The 16,153-nt window shown below is 41.6% G+C and overlaps 2 pseudogenes; one reads left to right on the plus strand and one right to left on the minus strand.

The window, feature by feature from the left end:
- The first annotated feature begins 4,091 nt into the window (after positions 1 to 4,091).
- On the plus strand, positions 4,092 to 4,191 carry LOC119869886 (annotated as a pseudogene).
- A 5,621-nt stretch (positions 4,192 to 9,812) lies between these two features.
- Positions 9,813 to 11,446, minus strand: LOC100682576 (annotated as a pseudogene).
- Positions 11,447 to 16,153: the final 4,707 nt, after the last annotated feature.

Genomic DNA, 16,153 nt, shown 5'->3' on the forward strand with positions numbered 1-16,153 from the left:
GAAGGTTCAGACGATAGGCCAAGGAGAGGCCTGGCTATTCACCTTTCTCTGTGCTTGCCTCAGGCTATCTGCCTTTCACTTCCCATTCAATTCTGTCCATATTACCTGTTGCATAAAGGACACTGCCTTAGATTCCAAAGAGGATTGAGCCAGTGAGGAGCACAGGGAGGATTGAGGTGATTGGTCTGATGGCTGTGGCTTGACTTGGGCTAATATGGGAGTTGTGGCTGATGCTCCTGACATGGAAACACAATAATGAAAGCCCTTGTAGACAAGGCTCCAAAACTGAGGGGATGAGTCCTTAGCTCCTGCTCCTTCAGGTAATGCTATGATACAGGGCCTCCTGTAGCCAACTTTGTGGTAGCTACTGTAACAGGTGCTGGGAAAGGAAAGAAGACAGAGGGTGGGCTCATACAGATCAAACAGCTAATGGGAGAAGCAAGGGTTTCCATATAAACAATAACTCCTGCCAGGACAGAAGAGGAGGTGACAAATATGGATGGTGATGGATATCTTGTTCAGAAGCTAACATTTCAGTTGGCATTGAAGGATTTCAAGAAATAGACCAGGTGAGATGAAAAACAATCATGATGATGATTGCTCAGAAAAGAATAAGATAAGAAGAAAATCTCTGGAAACAGAATGATCCCTTTAGGATAGGGGCCAATAAGAAATCCACAGTGAGAAAACCAAAGGTGTGTGCAGTGGAGAGAGATGCCAGGAGGGGAGAAGGGAAAGGAAGGATGCTAGAACAGACCTGTGGCCATTATTCGGCCAAGAAGAATTCACGATGGATGGATCAATATCCCTCTCTCTCTAGCTCTCTATCACTTACAAAAACACACAATCACACACACACACACACACACACACACACACACACAGACACAGACACACACACACTGAGTGGGGTAGGTCAAGCCCATTTCAAGAGAACACCACTCTATCCAATCTTCCAATCTGAGTTGCCTGTTGTCTCCAGCTTCTCATCCCAGTGCATCAATGGGTGTTCCATCCAGCTCTTATAGTCTCCATTGGAGACCTTCATGAGGGAGTTGGTCACTGTCCAATGTGCCCTGAAACTGTTGGCCTGCAGGCTGAACCACTGTCCACTCTCCATTCTCTGAGTCAAAGAGGTGGGTTATCTGCCCATTGAAGGCAAACTGCCAGGATACGCTGGTTTATCTGCTGGCCTCACGCTCACACTTCATCTTGTCCAGCAGATTGAGAGAACTTACCTAGCCCCGCCACAGGAAAAAAGTCAGCCTCTGGTCTTGAGCAATCCTTTGCCCCATATGCTGTGCCCTCCTCAGCAACCCTTGGCCCCTCCTGGTCCTGCTCTGTTCTCCTTGGCGGCTAGCCCCTCCTGTAGGCCCAACTTCCAAGGTCTCCATGACTCAGGTGGTTAGGGAAGGGGCCTTCAAACAGGAAGTACCTCAAACTTCTCTGTATTGGCCTGGAGGTCTAGGAGCCCCTACTGGATCCCCGCCCATTCCTCCACCTGGAGCCACGCCCTGGACTCTTTTTTTGCTCTCTTTCACTATATGGGGTAAATATAAGTGGTAATTCTGCTAGATTTCCTGTGGACACAGAATTTAAGGATTGCTTAGAAATCAACTTTCAAGCATTCATCTGTCAGGATCCTGACACGCCAGATGCAAACAAATAATCTGGGAATGAAGCATGTGAGAATCTTGATGATTTCCCCAGGCCCCCCATGCCTGACTGACTCTTCTGTATCCTTCTTCAGTGCATATAGAGTCTTACATCAGAAACAAATCTGCTTCTTACAGTTGATTATTTCCCCTTAACAATGATCGGTATTGGGACGACTGGGCGGCTCAGCGGTTGAGCGCCTGCCCTTGGCCCAGGACATGATCCTGGAATCCTGGAATCAAGTCCTGCATTGGGCCCCCTGCACGAAGCCTACTTCTCTCTCTGCCTATGTCTCTGCCTTTCTCTCTCTTGCCTCTCATGAATAAATAAATGAAATCTTAAAAAAAAAAAAAAAAACCAAAACAAGGATCGGTATCCAGAATATACAAGGAGCTCCAACACATAAAAATATAGTTCTCCTAAGAGTTGGGCAAATTTGTATCACAAGTCACAGTGTATATAAATCTTGGAAATCATGAGTATATGCAAAGTAATCAAAATAACATAAAGCACAATAGGATCCTTACACACACGTCAAACTCACAAAACGGGAAAGATACCTATAGCAAGTGGTGGACAGGAAATGGAATCATAGGATTTCTCTTAAATATTTGTAAGAGTAGAAATGGAATCACTCCTTGCCTGTATTTCACCCTATCCAGACAGTGGTTGATGTGTTCATCCTACTGCATGATAATAGCAGTGTTAGTTTCTGGCTGGAAAACATGGCCATCAAAAAGCATGGAGCTGTATGGTTGTTTGCTGTCATCTTGTGTGTCATAGTAAAAAATGAGCAATATGCTATCCAACTGAAGTACAATATATACAAGATGTTAAGAGATTTCTGCTTCTCTCAACTTGAGACTACATAGCCTGAACTAACACCAAGAAATGACACAAGGATGGACGAGTACATGGGAGGAACAAAGCTTACAAATATATATTTGAGGACTTCTGGATACATACACTCACCGTGGCCTTGTAAATCTAAATCTCTTTACCTACATTTAAAAATTAAAGCAATTAACCAAAAGGTAAATAAAACACTCTGACCCTCATCTTCCGCACATCCAGGAAATGAAAAATGCCTAAGTCCACCAATCTGTGATCATAACAGACATTGCTGAAAGAAATGGGGCAGAGGCTGAGGACGAGGTGGCACTCAGGTACCATGAGACCTACAGTGAGATGATCCTGTGGTGACCCAGGAAAATGTCCTGGTCTGTGGGAAATACATTCTAAAGTGTGTGGGCTCAGGGGACATCAGGAAACCTGGAAGCACATCAGTGTGGCCACTTGCTGTCATGTGGTTCTGGAAGAAAAGGGTTTTGATACAGGCCTCACGATGTCCTTAGACGTTTAGTTTGTTTCAAAAATGTGTATGGTTATGAAATATGGGAACATAAATATTTACACCTCAGAATGTGATGTAACAAGGTAAATGCCTCAAAACAGCTCCTGGTCATTGTTTAAAGGCAAGTCCTCCCTCTCTGTTCCCTTCTGCCTCTGCGTGTTCCAGCCTTGCACAGCTTCTCCCCCCTGCTACCCTCACCAGCAGGGTCAGCCCAGGCCCTCCTAGAGAGAGAGCAGCTGAGGTCTGGAATCGGGAGGCTTCACACGTACCTCTACAGACCTCAATCCTCCCTGTGGTGCAGGAAATGGCAGGCAGCTGAATCAGCGCCTTTGGGATGCGATCACCCTGTGTGTGCATGTGTGAATGTGTGTCTATGTGTGTATGTGTTCCAAGTGATTTTTCTGTTTTGACACTCATGACTTCTAAGGGATTTCCACAGAACTCCCATTTCACTTCCTGAAATCTCTTCCTTTTCAATATTCTAAGGTTCTCGCCATAATGCCTCCAGGCTTTCTGTTCTGGCACCTTCTTCTGTCAGGTATTGTGGATCACACAGGCCGATAGCCTGTGGCCCAAGAAAGATGGGTAGAAAATTACCTGCCATGAAGTCTTCCTTACCATCCTGTTTAGTCAGAATTCTCCAGAGAATATACAACCAGTATGATGTGGAGACAGAGAGATAATAAGGGAATTTATTTACTCATGTGCCTGTGGAGCACATCAACTCCACAACTCCATCACTCCACATCTGCAGCAGGGGCCAGCCTACTAAAGGCCAGGAGAAGAATGGTGTGCAGATGAAATCTGAAGGCAAATCAGCAGGAGAGTTCCCTCTACTGGGGGAGGTCAGTCTCTTGTTCTTTTCAGGCCTTCAACCGATTTGACAAAGCCTACCAACGTGAGGGAGGGCATTCTCCTTTACTTGAAGTTCACCAATTGAAATGTTAATTGCATCCAAAATATTGTCCACTTGGACAGGTAAAATCACCATCCATTTCCCAAAAATAAATGGATCATCTCTTTCCCCTTCTCTGGGTCCTCACAACTGAATCCAGAGTCACAATATCAACCTGGTGCTTGCTTTGGCCCCTCCTAAAGTCAAGAAACTGGATGATACAGAGAAGATTAGCATACCCCTGTGCAAGGACAACATGCAAATTCATGAAGCACTCGATATTTATGGGTGATTGTTGCCCTTCAGCATTTTGTTCTCTTGTTCATCTATTCTTCTCTGGACCCGAAACAACAAGGCCAAAGACTCACCTCAAAAAAGAGAATAAGAAGCATTACTTGACTGGTAGGGACCTAATAAGAATGGATATTAGTAAGATTGGTACTAGAGTTCAGATTAATGATATAAACAGATTAGCTGGGCTTGATAACAGCATAGAAGACACTAGAGAATCCCTCTCTAGGGGAAAAAAAAGAGCCAAAATCTAATCAAGTTGAAATTAAAAGGCTATTAATGAGCTGCAATAAAAATGGAGGCTACAACTGCTAGGATAAATGAGGTAGAAGAGAGAATCTATGACAGAAAAGACAAAATGATGGAGAATAATGAAGCTGAGAAAAAGATAGACAACTACAAGAGCATGATGAGAGAATTCAAGATAATAAATCATATCCTAAAGCAAAACAATGTCGGAATAATTGGGATCCCAAAAGAAGAGGAATGTGGGGACAGGGGATAGAGGAAGGTATCTTTGAGCACATGATAGCTGAGAAGTTCCCTAATCTGGGGAAGGAAACAGGTATTAAGTCCAGGAGGCACAGAGATCCCCTCCCAAAGTCAAGAAAAATAGGTCAACATCTCAACATATAACACAGAAACTTGCACCTCTAGAGAAAAGGGAGAATCACAAAAGCACCTCGGGACAAGAGGTTCATAAACTACAAGGGTAGAAACATTAGTCTGGCAGGAGTCCTATACTCAAGTCCTGGCAGGAGAAAAAGGACTGGCATCCTGGCAGCCCTGGCCCTGCCCCACATATATATGATGTGATAAATTAGAAAAATATGCATCCAAGAATACTTTCTCCAGCAAGGCAGTTGTTGAAATAGGACTAGAGATAAAAATCTTTCAAGAGAAACAGAAATTCAAGGAATTTGTTTAATAACCAAGCCCTGGAAGAAATATTAAGGAGGATCCTTTAAGTGACAAGAGATCTTAAACGTAACACACACCAGGAGGAAACAGACAATATAGAGAAATAGTGACTCTACAGCTAATAAAATGGCCCTAAATTTATATCTTTCAATATTTCTTGTAAGTGTAAATGGTCTAAATGCCCCAATCAAAAGACACAGTGTATCATATTGGATAAAACAGCAAGACCCATTGATATGTTGTCTACAAGAGACTCATTTTAGACCAAAAGACACCTGCACATTGAAAGTGAGGGAGTAGAGAGCCCTGTATCATGCCAATGGACATCAAAGTAAGGTGGGTAGCAATCCTAATGGAAGACAAATTAGATTTTATTTACTTTTTATTTTTTAAAAATATTTTATTTATTTATTCATGAGAGACACATACACACACAGAGGCAGAGACACAGGCAGAGAAAGAAGCAGGTTCCATGCAGGGAGCCTGATGTGGGACTCAATCCTGGGACTCCAGGATCATACTCTGGGCTGAGGCAGGCTTTATTTTATTTTATTTTTTAAAGATTTATTTATTTATTTATTTATTTATTTATTTATTTATTTATTTATTTATTTATTTATTTATGAGAGAGAGAGAGAGAGAGGCAGAGACACAGGAGGAGGGAGAAGCAGGCTCCATGCCAGGAGCCTGACGTGGGATTCGATCCTGGGACTCCAGGATCGCGGCCTGGGCCAAAGGCAGGCGCTAAACCACTGAGCCACCCAGGGATCCCCAGCCACCCAGGGATCCCCTGAAGGCAGGCTTTAAACCACTGAGCCACCCAGGGATCCCCGACAAATTAGATTTTAAACCAAAAACTAATAATAGATGAGAAGAACACTGTATCATAACAAAAGTGTCTATCCAACAAGAAGATCTAACAATTGTAAATATTGATGGCCCTCAGGTGGGAGCAGCCAATTATATAAACCAATTTATACCCAATATAAAGAAACATACTGATAATAATACAGTCATAGTCGGAAACATACACACCCCACTACTGCAATGGATAGATCATCTAAGCAGAAGATCAACAAGGAAACAAGGGCTTTGAATGACACACTGGACCTGATCATCTTCACAGAAACAGGTTTCCATTGATGTGGCCTCAAATCTCATACCACGGTCATCCAACCGTGGGCTGAGGTGTGATGGAGAATTCAAAGGAAAGAAAGAGAGCCTCTGTGAAGGAAAGACACAGGTAGTGTTTGGAGTTGGAAGAGGAGAGTGGCAGGACCTCTGTCCCATCCATGTGTCAGCACAGCGTTATCTCTGTAGCGCTGGGCTGTCAGGGCACGGCCTGCCCCTTCTTCAGGTAAAGGCTGGTGCTCTTCCTGTGTTGGAATAAGGTCAGGAGGCCTCTGCCTGGCAAGAAACTGCTCAGCCTTTGCTAAGTCCCCTGTGTCTACCAGGCTGATACCCAGCATCCCTCAGTCCTTAACCAATCTGGGGAAATGGCAGGCTTGCTGCAGGAAGGAGAGGTCTACATGCCAGAGGACTGTCAGGATGTAGCCCAGTGTCCTGTCGGAAGATGAGGGACTGCTCCTGGGGAACTGCAGTACGGTGGGGGCAGGGTGAGGGTAGGCTCCAAAGTCACAGAACGGAGGGGTCACGATTGTGGGTCACAAAATTTACTATGACCATGGAAGATGTTGCTGATCTGCTACAAAGATGGGTCTTGGAAAGTTGAAGAAAGGGATGGCCTGTGTTGTGCGGACTAGAATATCTGGAACTTCCAAGCAGATAGTCAAAGAAGGGATTACAAGGCTCAGAAAACTATATCAGAATGATATAGTAAGCAAAGCAAAGCTAACAATCCCGATCAAAAAGGAAAAAAACCGGAAATGGTCCACAAAATAAATCCATTGGGGAGGTCTGGGGATTTCTCCCTTCCTTCCTTCCTTCCTTCCTTCCTTCCTTCCTTCCTTCCTTCCTTCCTTCCTTCCTTCCCTTTCTTTCTTTCTTTCTTTCTTTCTTTCTTTCTTTCTTTCTTTCTTCTTTCTTTCTTTCTTTCTTCTTTCCTTTCTTCCTTTCTTTCTTCCTTTCTTTCTTAAAGATTTTATTCATTTACTCATGAGAGACAGAGAGAGAGAGAGAGAGAGAGGCAGAGAGAGAAGCAGAACCCATGCAGGGAGCCCCATGCAGGAGTCAATCCCGGGTTCCCAGGATCACACCACCTAGGCCGAAGGCGGTGCTAAACTGCTGAGCCACCCAGGCTGCCCCAGGGATCTCTTTCTTTAACAAACCCATAAAGAATGCCTGATTGAAAAGGGCACCAGCATTGTCAAGAAGCTCAGTGATGTCCCTGTTTGATGGCCACGCTTGGCAGCAGGAGATGGTATTGCAGAAATAGGTACCCAGTAGCACGTATTTGGGGTGAAAAATCCTGAAATAAGAGGTTTGAGATACAGGTGCTCAAGTATCAGAACAGAGAGGCGGCGATGATTGAATTGACGCTAGAGGCTGGAATGCCAGCCCTGGCCCTGCCCCACAGACAGCTCTCCATCCCTTGGTCTCAAAGAACACCGTGATTGGAGAGGCAAAATAGCTGGACTACCCAGCTATTTTGGGGCTGCTAGATTTAAACAATAAAAACAAAGACCAAGCCCCAGGATGCATGAGGAGAAAGCTGAAAGAGGCAGCCAGAGAGCAAGTCTGGATCTTTCGTTCAGCTTCCACAGCTGAGTTACTTCTCAGAGCGGGAACCCTTTAGTAGAAGCAGAAGCCAGCTTCTAATCAGGAGGGACCCTTCAGGTCTGCAGCTAGAGCAATGTTTCCTGCTGGCCTTCCCCTCAGGGCCACGTGGTCATTTACAGGGGTACATACACACTGGGGAGCAGGGGCCATCCTGTAACTGCTGTGGTGCAGGGTAGTGTGTATGTTGTACATGATGAGGGGTGAGGGTCAGGTCATGAAAACACAGGTGTCCCAGGTACTCTTCGCTTGATGACATTTGGTTCAAGTACCCACAGAGTGATTATTTCACATTCCCTGGATTTGTAGCAGTAATGAGAAATCTTTGCAGTTGTTGGGTTGAGGGCTGTGCAGTAGGGAATTTCAAGTACTTACGGCGTCTTCTCTTTTCTCCAAGTACAATGTAAAAGAGGGCCCTTTCCTGGATCAAATGACAGAGTTGAGTATTGACCCTAAAAGCTGAGGATTCAGGGGTGTGAACCTGGTGCACAGATTCTCTGCAGATATTAAATAGGGCATAGGCCTCTGTTGTAACTACTCATGTCTGCTGCCAGCAGGGAAGCAGCCATAGGCATACACGGGTGAGTGTGTGGCCTGGACCTGCTTCTTGGGCCACAGGACCCTGTAGACCCTGTGACACAGAGGTATTATGGTAGCAAACATGCTAAGTGCAGTTTTACATCTTGATGCAAGGTCAGGCAGAGATTCTTAATGTTCTAGCAACATTAGATCCATCTGGTTGATCTTGTGCTAGGCTATTGTTAACAGTTATAGTTCATGGAGTTCGAGGAAAATTTTAAACACTTTTTCAAACGATAGATGTGCTTATGGGTATGAGGAGTTTGTTCGTTTTCTTTTGTTCAGGTACTGCTAGTTTTCCTTCCCTCCACCTTTTATAAAAATCAAAGTTGTTGCGATATAATTTATAGGCGATCCTCCCCTTCTTTTTGAATGCAAGTAATTTCAAGTCCCTTATTGATGGAAGTGTATAAGAAGCACCTGGGCTTTTGGCAAATTATAAGGCGTGTTCCCAGGCTATGGAAGTAAAAACAGATGAATGATTTTGCTGCAGCTATGTATCCTCTTAGCAACCTGTAAATTCTATAGAGAATCATATTTCTAAGCAGCACTACCTTCAGGTTTCAGAGCGGACAAAATGGAGTGATTTTTTTTTTTTTTTTTTTCAGCCACCACACTTTAGCTATGAGAGACTAAGTGAGGGTTGGAGCTGGATTACATCACTTTCACGTAGGATCATTTTTATCTTTTATAAATTTTATAAAATCAGCCGACATAATGGTCAATTTATTATAAGTCTGATAGTTAATCAAGTATCCAATTCCCTTTAGTCATTGGAAACACTAATGTTAATTCTAGGCTTTGAGAAATAAATAGCCACATTGTAGAGCAACAGCACCTGGAAAAACAAACTGAGCTGACTTAATCAGGTATAACCAGATATTTTTAGGACTCTAACAGAAACTTAGTGAATTGTTCCATCTTAAAATTTTTATATATTTGTATGTATATTTATTTACTTACCAAACCTAGATTTATCTCCTTTTGGCTTCCTTTAACAGAGGAACTCATGATATTTGGGTCAGTTGGTAAGTGTGCCCTGTGCCACACCTAAAACTTTACTATGAGGAAGCATGTATTTCTAAAAATTGTAAAGAATATTTATAAATCTGCCAGTCCATTAGGAATGCTAGGATAAGATACAGTCCACTACTGTTTACTTCTTTTTTTCCCCCAGAGACATTATATTTTATTGTATGAATGTCAAATTTTTGCGTACTTATTTGCTACATCTTACGTGTTCCATAAAATAAACGCTATTTAAAGTACGCTGGAATTCATAGCAGAAGTGATGCATAGAATAGATGCTTTAAATACACCCAGTAGGAAACTTACCCCCAAATTGACACCTGATCTCTGGGATAAGAAATGCTTCTAGTGTTATGGACAGACTTGATCTTCTTTGAAATGTGTTGTCCACTACTTCTCTGTTTCAGTTACAGTAGCTATAAACTGTTGTCTCAGGATCCCTGGACAATTGCCTGTTTTGATTTGTCTTTGATACCAGCCTCTTTAGCCCCATAGGACCTCAATGCAGTCGTCGTCCTTGTTTCTCACATTCTTCTCCCATGGAAGATTCTAAATAAATACATTCAGATTTTCTTCCTTTGGATTTCCTGGTACTTCAAATGTCACCGTAATGATGCTCTGATCAAGGTGAGGCTGTGTTGTTGGCACGTGCTGAAGTTTTTTCTGCAAACTTGTTCTAGAAAGACTGTCAAAGGCATGAAGATCTAATGTGTTCAAGAGATCAACTCTATCTTTGTGTTTCTAAAATTTTTCCTAGTCTATTTATTGATCTAATGGCTATTCTTTTTTTTTAATTTTTATTTATTTATGATAGTCACACACACAGAGAGAGAGAGAGAGAGAGAGAGAGAGAGAGAGAGAGGCAGAGGGAGAAGCAGGCTCCATGCACTGGGAGCCCGACGTGGGATTCGATCCTGGGTCTCCAGGATTGCACCCTGGGCCAAAGGTAGGCGCTAAACCGCTACACCACCCAGGGATCCCTCTAATGGCTATTCTTAATTTGCTTAAATCCTTTTCTGAAACCGTTTTATTAATGATGATGATATCTGCCAAAGCAATTTGCCTAGAAGCTCCATTGATAAGGCCATCAGGTTTTTCTTCTTCTAATTGTTTTATTTATTTATTTATTTATTTATTTATTTATTTATTTATTTATTTATTAATTAAGATTTTATTCAACCAGTCATGAGAGACAGAGAGAGAGAGAGAGAGAGAGAGAGGCAGAGACATAGGCAGAGGGAGAAGCAGGTCCCATACAGGGAGCCTAATGTGGGACTCGATCCTGGGTCCCCACGATCATCCCCTAGGTCAAAGGCAGACGCTCAACCGTTGAGCCACCCAGGCGTCCCTTCTAATTGTTTTAATCCATATTTTGAAATCACAACAGTTATGATGCCATCAAGATAAATATCAACTCCTAATTCAGCATCAACCCACACATAGAAGCTCCAGCAGCCATAGCTGTTAACCCAATGGTCTCTAGTAGTATGTACTCAAATTTCTCCTTCTGCATCAAATTCTCAGTAGTCCTAAGGCCATTGTCCTTTACTGAACAGCAGGGGCAACTGTTTCTAAGGTCCAACCATTTTCCATAGAACTCTCCGCCTTGGCTGTTAGCTAAAGATTTCTCTACTGCACTTCCTTCCCCAAATTCATTTAAAATAACTGCTACTCTTTAACTGTGTTCATCTGTCAAAATATAGTTCAGAAGTGTTGTCTTCCTAGTACCTCAGAGATATTTGCTGTCTGCCAGAAGACCCCGGTGCCTAAGGTGAAGAGGCACCGGCAGCTCCCAAATTCGCAGGATGCCAGCATTTATGGCATTTTCTGATCAGGTTAGTTACCTAAATAGCCGGTGATAAGTGTGACGGGATCATAGTGCCGGGACCAGACTTTTCCTCCTCCTCTCTTAGCTTCGTCTCAATAGGAACCAATTCAGGACAGTCCTCCTCCCTCTGTTCCTCTTCCTCATCTGCAGCACCCATACTTTCCTTCTTAATTTCACAAGAAATTAAGGTTTTTAAGAATGAGAAAGTCTAATATAGAAATGTAACAAATATTTTTTAAATAGTTTAAAATACATTTAAAAATATACATAACTGTGTAAATTGTAGTAAAACTTTGCCTTTGAGGAGAAATCATTAATTTTGGCTTTACCATGCAGGGTGGCGCTATAGGAAAACATGTAAGAGCAGGAGAATTGTACCTTTACGAGTTCAAATGAACAATGAAAATACATATTACCAGAGTTACCATGGGATGCTTAGACACTTCCGTGCAATGTGAGCATTTTTCTGCCTAGAAACTGCATAATTGACTGTTCAGCTACAGTGGGCAGACACCATGTGGCATAGCAACAATGGAGCAAGAAAACTAGGAAAATTTTCTGTTAGAAATCAAATGATTTCAAATTTTTTTTTGCAAAGCATTCTTGGTAAGGTTCCTGCTCCTCCTAACAAACTAACAAGCAAAGAATAGCAGCAACAATGACAACAGTTAAGTCTCTGATTTCTGCAGTAATGGATGAAAATTATTAATTAAGGGAATTAATATTTATCTGTAAAGAAAGATGTATGGGCATAATATTAATAGCTAGTAATATACATTTTCATGAAAATGTTTTGCTTTAGTAGCAGAAATGTGCTAAACATTTAATTACATCTGTATTTACTAATCCGATAATTTTATTTTCCAGTTTTTCTGATTTTTTGTGTATATTACATTTTCCCCACAATATTGAATACTTAAAAAAATTGCTTTTGTCAGAGAATGTCATCCGTTTTAACTATTGTCAAAATATTTCTTAACTAAAAAAAATATTTCTTAACTCTTTGTAACAGTAAACCTTATTTCAAAGCAGTGTGCTTGCTTTCTGTTCGGTTTCTGCTTAAAGAATATTCTTACCCGATGTTATTTGAATTCTCTCTTACTTTTCTTTTTTTTTTGGTAAGGACCCTTCTTGGTCTCCATTTTGAGCCAAAAAAAGATTAATCTCTGCTATCTATCTATCTATCTATCTATTATCTATCTATCTATCTATCTATCTATCTATCTATCTATCTATCTATCTATCTATTTATTTTACAGGGAAATCATGTGAATGGGATGGGGGCGGGAGAGACAGAAAGAGAATCTTAAGCAGGCTCCATGCTCAGTGTGGAGGCCAACATGAGGCTTGATCTCATGACCTTGAGATCATGACCCCACTCAAGATCAAGAGTCAGATGCCCAGCCAACTGAGCAACCCAGGACCCCGCATCTTCACCATCTTAATAGCCTCTCTGCTTCCCTCCTAGAAAACATTTAACCAGTCACCGGTACTCCACGAGTGAGTCAAAGTTACTGAAGGTGATGCTCATTTTCTCTCAAAGGCAGGGCTAATCACTTGTTTGGTAGCCATTGGCAGAAGAGAGAATTGATTGGGCCATAGCATGAGTAGTCAGGGACATGCCCTGGAGAAGAAGGAGGAGGTGGAGGAGGGGAGGAAAAAGAGAAGAAACCTGTGGGAGAAATACATGAATTGTAAACAGGGGTGTCAGATGGTGGTGCACTGCTGCTCTTCATATAATGAACATTTGTCTAAGAGTTCTTTGACTCATTTGTCACCATCCCCTTGGGTTCCCTCTAGTATGGGGGAAATCTCCTCTTGATGTTTCTTGAAGACACTGTCTAGGCCTTTCTCTCAGAGCTTAGGATTTTAGAAAAAAGAAAGGAGTCTTTTCTATTTTTCTACTCTGCTGTGAATCTCTCCTGAAGAAAGGAGCCCCAAAACCTACTTGCTTATATGGGGAGAAGGGAAGGGGGAAATATTGAGAAAAATGTAATGTTTATCTTTATGTTGCTATAAATAAATTCCACTCAGCTGACATAGGTCAGGTTAGATTTTATTCCCTTCAAGTTTAACCTGGATAAGACCACATGAGAATCATTCATTGATGCTATTCCTATGTGTTTTAACTGGTTAAGATTCAGGATAAATTTATCCGTCTTTAACTGAGAGGTATGGCATTTTAGGTTTAGAGTTTTGGCTCCCCATCTCCAAGGTGGGAGGAATATATAAATCCTTTTTAAAAAGTACAACTAACTGGGGATCCTTGGGTGGCTCAGCAGTTAAGTGCCTGCCTTCCGCCCAGGGTGTGATTCTGGAGTCCCGGGATCAAGTCCCACGTCAGGCTCTCTGCATGGAGCCTGCTTCTCCCTCTGCCTGTGTCTCTGCCTCTCCCTCTCCCTCTCTCTGTCTCTCATGAATAAATAAATAAAGTCTTAAAAAAAAAAGTACAACTAACTGAGTTTGCATGAGAGGGAAATTTATAGGGGCCAAACATGAAAAAAAATGCTAAAAAGCAGAATGGTAAGCTAAGGGTGGACACTGAGTTTTCCAAAGGTTGGTGGGAAGGTAGGGAAGGTGGAGGTTGTTGGCCTCGGTATGCCAGGGTTTTAGATTTTATTCCTAGTTAGGGACAGGGATTAGGCTATGGGCTTTATCAAGGTGAGGAGTTGGAACTGAGACCACATATAAAGCTGAGGTATAGTAAAAAGGTGGGTTAGGAAAAAAAATCTGCTCAGGTGCACAAGGAGATACTACAAAAGAACACAGCAGGCACATTTCTCTGTCTTGGCCTGGGTTCTGTGTGTAAAAAGAAAATAAACAAAAGACTATCCTAAGAATGAATAACTATAAGCTGTCCTTATTTGGCTTTCAGTTTAGAATTTACTCTGCCTGACTGACCGATCCAGGTATCTCAAGCCACAAAATAACCTAAAAAAATTTCTGGCTGGTAGAGATCCAGCGCATCTAGCAGAATCAAACATAATATCCCTCTAGAGCACAACCTCAAATAGGCTGCAGAGATACCCTATAGATGATGCTCTGCCAAAGGAAACTCCTGACTTAATTGACATTAATCCTCAATTTCTGGAAACACAAGAAATACCAAGTAGGATATAGAAAAATAAATTCACTTGAAGGTACAATATGGTGAAATTGCAGAAAATCTTTGAGATCCTCAAAGAGAGAAAGGGGAAAAAATCTAAAAGCAACGATTAATACAGTTACCTTTAGTGGGAAGACAATCAAATTGACAATAGACTTGTAAACAGTTTTGAAAAATTCTCAGCTATTATCTTTCCAAATATGACCTTGTCCCTCTTTTCTTTTACCTCTCCCTTTAGGATGACAGTTAAATGTGGGGTGAACCATTTCATGGTGTTTGCTCTGTCTCTCACTCTTCTATATTTTTCTACTCTTTGGTCTTTCTGTGCCTTATTCTGGATAATTTCTTCTGATTCACCTTCCAGTTGACAATTCTCTCTTGAGCCATGTATAATCTGCTATTAAAGGCATTTGCCGAGTTCTTAATTTCAGCTATTCAATTTTAAAATGATAGATTATTCCATATTTCAAATATCTTATTTTACTTTTATATAATTTCCAGATCTATATTGAAGTTTTTCAACCTCACTTTTTTAAAAGATTTTATTTATTTATTCATGAGAGAGAGAGGCAGAGACACAGACAGAGGGAGAAGCAGACTCCATGCAGGGAACCCAATGTGGGACTCGATCTGGGGACTCCAGGATCATGCCCTGAGCCAAAGGCAGAGGCTTAACCGCTGAGCCATCCAGGTATCCCTCAGCCTCACTTTTTAAAAGTTCATTAAGCATAGGTATTTCAACACTCCTGCCTGATATTCTAAAACCTAAAGCTACAAGATCCAATATACAAGTTACTAGCCACATTCAGCTAATGAACACTTGAAACATGGCTAGTCTGAATTGGGATGTACTACAAGTGTAACATGCACACTAGATTTTTGAATAGTATAAAAATGTCAACTATCTCATTATTAATTTTTATGTTGATTACATGTTGAAATAAAAGTTCAGGTTAAATAAAAATTTGAGTTAAACTGATTTAAATAAAACAGTTTTAAGAACTGATTTCATTTGTTTCTTTTTACTCTTTATATGTGGTTACTAGAAAATTTAAAGTTGCATATGTGACCCACATTTGTGGCTTGCATTATACTTCCATTTAAGCACTGATCTAGATCTTTGGTGTGTTTTCTGTTTCTGTTGTATGTTTCTGCTGGTTCTCATTCTTGTTATTTTATTTCCCCCTGTGCTTGGCTATCTTTGTCAGTGTGCTGGGCATTATATTTTGAAAACTATTGCTGAAAGAATTAGAAGTCTAGGATGATTATTTACTTCCTCCATAAATGACTTCTTTCAGGTACTTGGTAGCTCTGAATCCAGAATTGCTTTCATTACATTTTAGGAATTAAGATATTTTTGGCTATATAGACTCTTTGAAGCTGGACTGTAGTCTGTTGGAGGACAGGTTTACTGTAGTTCATCTTAACCTAGGGTTTAGTCTCTCAGGACTCCCACCCAAAGAAGAGGGGGTTTATCAGTGTCCCTGCCTTTGGCAAGTTCTGGATTTCAATGTTTGTTTGCTTTGCCCCATGAGTCTGTCCAGAGCCTGCATAAACCACAAAGAAGGCTACTCCTTCTATGATGAAAAAGCTGCTGGTTCCATTACCATCCTGCTACTGCTACAATTAGGAAGCCACCAAGACAAGGATAAGAAACTACTGTAAGCAGGAGGTCACCACAATCAGAAGCCATAGCTGCTGGTGCTGTCTCCAGAGCCACACCATGCCTGCGATGATCTGCACAAATGGATGCCATGT

Source organism: Canis lupus, chromosome 1 (assembly GCF_011100685.1).
Source record: "Canis lupus familiaris isolate Mischka breed German Shepherd chromosome 1, alternate assembly UU_Cfam_GSD_1.0, whole genome shotgun sequence".
NCBI classification, from domain to species: domain Eukaryota; kingdom Metazoa; phylum Chordata; class Mammalia; order Carnivora; family Canidae; genus Canis; species Canis lupus.